Source organism: Pinus tabuliformis, chromosome 6 (genome assembly GCF_031772625.1).
Source record: "Pinus tabuliformis cultivar Carrire ecotype Pingquan chromosome 6, CPIR1, whole genome shotgun sequence".
NCBI classification, from domain to species: domain Eukaryota; kingdom Viridiplantae; phylum Streptophyta; class Pinopsida; order Pinales; family Pinaceae; genus Pinus; species Pinus tabuliformis.
In genome coordinates this window covers 265,091,748-265,097,747 of record NC_142292.1, presented here as the reverse complement: position 1 = coordinate 265,097,747, position 6,000 = coordinate 265,091,748, and positions in this window count along the sequence as shown.

Here is a 6,000-nt window from a genome sequence, read left to right as displayed (position 1 = left end):
GAAACTAGGTTCCTACATCTCCCCATACTACTTCGGGTGAGACTTCAGTCCGCGCTTCGCGGATTGATGCCGAAAGGGTCAGTAGTGTAGGGATTTTCTTGGCTACTTAATGCTGAACCTGGGTCAGGGCTCATCAAGCCAACAAATGGTTTCGTTGCCGGTACTGGGATCTACATAACGAGATGTGTGATGTCGCATCATTGGAATCCGACTAAGAAGGGGATTGAAGACTTGTTAGATAGAAAGATCCACGAATTCGCAACGCAAGAAAACATCAATCCATGATTGACGAAAGAACAGTGGTTGGATAGATATTTGTACACAGAGATACACGAAATATTCTTTTGTTCCTTCCCGGTTGAATTATACGAGTGGATCGCGAAGTTGGCAGACGGCCAAGGGAGGTGGAGGCTTGACGGTCTGATTGTCTGGACCCCGGAGTTAGTGTGAAAATTTGAAGCCTTTGAAGATAATATCATGCGCGTTGTCGATCATTGGCTCGACCGTATCATAGGATGGTTTGTGACAGAGTTTGCGGTCGATACTTCGGTCAATTACAATGAAGAAAAGCACTGCTTCTTCAAGGGGCCATGAGGTAAGTATTTGAAATCATTAAATACTTGGATTAAGATGCTCTTATGTGAAAAGCGAGTTATGCAGTTACCTTGATGTTTGGGGCTACGCGAAGTGGAAGGACTTTTAGGGACGGAGGAAGAAAAGGCCCTGAATATAGCCCACTGATTGAGCCTCCTTTGAGTGACGACGAAGGAGCAACATAGGCTTCTCTACTGAGCACTATTCAGTTGATAAGACAGGGATTCTCATGAATACTTGCACTGCCTCCATCCTCACCTCCACCGCTTACCCCCTCACCTCCACCGCTTACCCCCTCACCCACACTGCTGCCACCTCCACCACTATTCAACATGGTGAAGTCCGTAAACCTACTTGTGTTCAAGGGTGTAGGAAATGAAGATCCGGACTAGTTTTGGTTCATCGTGAAGGCTATGTGGGAAGCTCAGGGTATCACGGATGATCAAATGAAGAAAGAAACGTTGGTTAGTGATTTACGGGACCATGCACTAACTTGGTACATTAAGTACCGCATTGATAATCCGACATCCACGTTTGCTAATATCCAGACTGCGCTGAATAAGGAATTTAGTAGACCTAAGTCTGAGGTGCAATCAATTGTGGGATTCAAGGAGATCATGATGAAGCCTGGAGAGACGCCCTAGGATTTGGATCAAAGATTGAAGTGTATGATTCGTGAAGCCAACATGAATCTGATTGATGGGTAGCACCACAAATGGTTTGTGGCCTCGCTCCTGCCTCACCTAAGGGTTGCGCTATCACAACAAAAGATCGGGACCCAAGCGAAAGCTCTGGAAATATTGATGAGATTGCATGAGACACCAATGCAGGATCCTAATCGGGGGGGTTCAGCAGATTCATGCGTAGTTGCAGAACCTTTTCCTCGAAATGCAAAGTCTGAAGAAAGACAGAACAACTTGGCCAGAGGTGCGTGAAGAAGTGTAGTGTCTAAAGTGCAAAATCCAGGGGCATGACAAAGTTCACTGTCCTGTTTTCGAAAATTCTGTTGCATCAGGGGGACCAATGCCTCTAAGGCCGGAAACTGCAGCAGGTCCAAGTACAGGGCTGACACTATGGTGTGTTATCTATCAGGTAGCTGGGAAACATGCGACTGGCAATTTCCATTTGCTACAGAAATTCGTACAAACACCACAACAACTCTTCTGCAACTTTTGTCAATCTATGGGTCATGATGAGTGCAATTGCCGAAGTTATGAATTAATGATGGACAGGACACCTGCATACAGGGTGCAGGCAGAAATGTGGCCTCCAGACCAAGGCGTTGGAGGAGCGCGAGGTGAGTATCAGGGGCGCGGACGAGGCTGAGGTGGAGGAGGACCTGGTAGAGGTCGAGGGTAGATTATTTGTTACAATTGTGGAGGACCAGGACACTACGCGCGAGACTACCCGAATTTGACGCAACTGTCATGCCGCTATTGTACTCAATTTGACCATGCGATAGAGGATTTCCCTATATTTTTAGCCAAGATACGTGAGAAGGGGGCACAACCTCAGCAACCGACTTAGAACCTACAGATGATGAGGGCTGAGCCTCGTGAGGAAGACCCCAAGGTAAATATTATGCTACGAAGTGGAGTGACGAATGGTGAGGATAAGGGGAAGCATCCCAGAGAAGGCAAGTGGGCCTGCAAAGCACCAGAAAAGGAGACCGGGTTTGATCCAGAATGCGCAAAAGAAATGGACCCGTCCATGATTAATACGTTCTTGGAGACCTGCATGAAACTGCTCCGTGATAGTAAGGTTGTGAAGGGATTGCAGGAGCTGATCAATAGGTGCACTGGCAAGGAAACTGCTACTGATGGACTGCACATACTTAGGAAGCTTCGTAAGCATAAGGCACGAATTGGACGTGAGATGAGACTCACCGCGCAAATAGGAGAATACGAAATGGACCAACTTATCTTGGACTTAGAGTCCGGCGCGAATGTTTTGCTGAAACATACATGGGAAAGAATGGGTAGACTTGCACTACAGTAGTCTCCGATTCAGTTAAGGATGACGAATCAACAGAAAATCATCCCAATGGGGAGGTTGTAGGGGGTAATAGTTGATATCAGAGGTGCAAGCGCACTAGCGGATTTTGAAGTGATAGAGATTTTGGATGACAGCCAACCCTACCCCGCGCTCCTTGGGGTCGATTGGGCCACTGATATGAACGGGGTAATCAACTTGAAGAATCGAAAGATGATATTTTGAGAAGAAATCTCTCCTCGTAGTGGTGCCACTAGACCCTGCAAAAGGACCACGCTATACTGAACCGATCTGCGATTATGAAAGTGATGATGATTTGGACCAGATTTACAAGATAATGGCATGAGAACATGATTGCGTGAATCCGACAACAGATGAAAATATTACATGGGACCGTGAGATCTCCTGCACATCAGATTCAGATGAAGAACTGGAGCACTGGAAGAATCGACTGCATGAAGTATCTACGCTGCACTGTAATATGATGACCAAGTCATTGCGTTGTGTATCATCAGAGGTAAGAAATCTACCTTACTATGATGGGTTAACTGATGTTGATCACTTTTTGGATGCATTTGAAAGGGAAGTACCAGAGAAGCATCGCTTCTAGGCATTAGATTGGGTGCTACGTGCTATGCCCGCAAGATGGTGGGGTACACACAAAGATATTTTTGATGATTGGCGCGAATATAGGAGGATGATGAGGGTACACTTTGGTCATCCGAAGGTGCGATTAACAAAAAAATATGATGGGAGAAATGATCGTGTGACCATTTGGCCAAATGGACTAAAGTGTATGGAGTGAAGCCTCAACTGGAATGGGTCCATCTGTTTTTTCATACCTTGGATGTTATACCAATGAATTGGTACTTGGAGACAGAACTCTGCCATGGCATCGAAGAATGGGATATTTTGCGCCAAGTATTTTTTATGATGTTCAGTTTTGAGGATGGATTTGAATCTATTGACGAAGTGTTGCAGGAGGTTATGACGACAATTTTTAGGATATCGCAGGATCCTCTAGATTTGATTCAACCTAATTGGACCACCCATCTGAGCCACACACTAGAGTGCTACAATGTCACAATGGAAGAAGAAGATGAAGACGCGAGGAAGATTAATATTCCAAAGACTAAATGACACCGCGAAGTTGAAGGAACACAACTAGAAAACCAATACATAACTTAGCCGCTCAAAACCAGGTAGGCGAAAATTGGCACGGAGGCAGAGCCGAAGTTTGCAAAGATTGGGGACTACTGGGACGACGCGACAGTAGATAAGGTTGCCGAACTGCTCCATGAATATCAGGATCTGTTTCCCACAAAGTTTTTCAGATCTTAAAGGGATAATAGGGGACTTGGGTGTCATGAAGATCACCCTAAAACTAGACGGAAACATGTGAAGCAAAGACCTTACCGCCTCAATCTGAAGTATAAAGAAAGGGTCCACTTAGATTTAGACAAGATGCTCGCGGTAGGTATCATTGAACTGGTGGAAGAATCTGATTGGGTAAGCCAAATAGTGGTTCAAGAAAAGAAGTAGAAGGAAGAAATAAGGATATGTGTAGATCTCAGGAAGTTGAATGATGCCTGCATGCATGATCCCTTCCCAACTCCGTTCACCGATGAGGTCCTGGATAATGTTGGTGACCAGGAAGAATATTCATTCACTGATGGGTTCTCTGGGTACTATCAGATCAAGATTATGTTGGAGGATATAAGTAAGATGACCTTCGCGACTAAATGGGGATGCTTCCAGTATACAGTGATGCCTTTTGGGTTGAAGAACGTAATGATGGTATTTTCGCGTGTAGTCATCGCGGCGTTCAAGGATTTCATTCATAAATTTCTGGAAGTATACTTTGACGATTGGACAATGTTCGGACTGGTGAAGTGCCATGTGGCAAGTCTACGCTTGATGCTAGATACATGCCGGAGGTATCAAATCATGCTCAGTCTGAAGAAATGTTATTTTGTGTCCCTTTTGGGATCTTGCTGGGCCATGTGGTATGCAGACAAGGCTTGATGGTAGACCCTGCGAAGATCGCGGTCATAATCAATTTGGAGGTGCCAAGGAGTGTGAAACAGTTGTGTGCAATGTTGGGGCAAATGGGATGCTATAAGAAATTCATCAAGAGCTATGCTCAGATCACTGCACTGATGGAAAAACTGTTAAAGAAGGATGTTACATTCTGTTGGAATGAAGAATGCTAGAAGAGCTTGGATGTGCTAAAGGAGAAAATGGTCATCACGTTGATCCTAGTCTTCCCAGATTGGAAGAAGGAATTTCATGTGCATGTGGACGCATCATGTATTGTGTTGGGAGCAGTACTGACATAGGCCGGTGAAGGGGACTTGGATCACCCTATAGCATTCGCAAGTAGGAAGTTGTCCAAAGCTGAGAAAAATTATTCCACGACAGAGTGCGAAGGACTAAATATGGTGTACATGCTCCAGAAGTTCAGGCATTATTTGTTGGGTGGACATTTTAAGACGTATACAGACCATTCGACATTAAAATGCCTTGACAACAAGCCTGTGTTGGGGGGGAAGATATGCAGGTGTCTGCTGTTGTTCCAGGATTATGATTTTGAAATTATTGTGAAACCAGGACGCTTGAATGCTGGACCGGATCATCTATCACGCATTGAAATGGGAGATGAACCTACAAATTTGGAGAAAGGACTAACCAACTCACAGCTCTTTGCAGTACGCGTCGCGGACAACCACTTTGAAGATATTATACACTTCCTGACGATAGGTACGGCTTTGGAAGGATATACAATCCAACAAAAGAAGGAACTGGTGGTGCGCATGACAGACTTTTCTGTCATTGCAAGGCACTTGTACAAAATGGGATCATATGAAATATTGCGACGTTATGTGCCAGAGTTTGAATGAAACAACATCCTCGCTGAGGCTCATGACGGAGTCACATGAGGTCATTATGCAGGAAAAGTAACAGTGCAGAAGATTCTATGCACTGGGTTATGGTGGTTGACCTTGCATAAGGATTCAAAAGCATATTGTAGGGCATGTGACGCATGCCAAAGGATGGGCAGACCCTCACGTAGGGATGAGCTACCACTGAATCCGCAGATATTGCTACAACCCTTCAAGAAGTGGGCAATTGACTTTGTAGGACCAATTCAACCTCCAGGGAAGAAGACGGGTGTGTGGTACATCATCACTGCAACTGAGTACTTAACCAAATGGGCAGAGGCATGACCTGTGAAGGACTTTACAAGCGCGACAACAACCAAATTCATATTTGAGTACGTGTTGACAAGGTTTGGCTGTCCAAAAATTTTAATGAGCAATCGTGGTACACACTTTCTTAATGAGATGATTAGCGCGATGACAGAGGAATTTCAGTTCTACCATCAGAAGATCACGCCATATCATCCGCAAGATA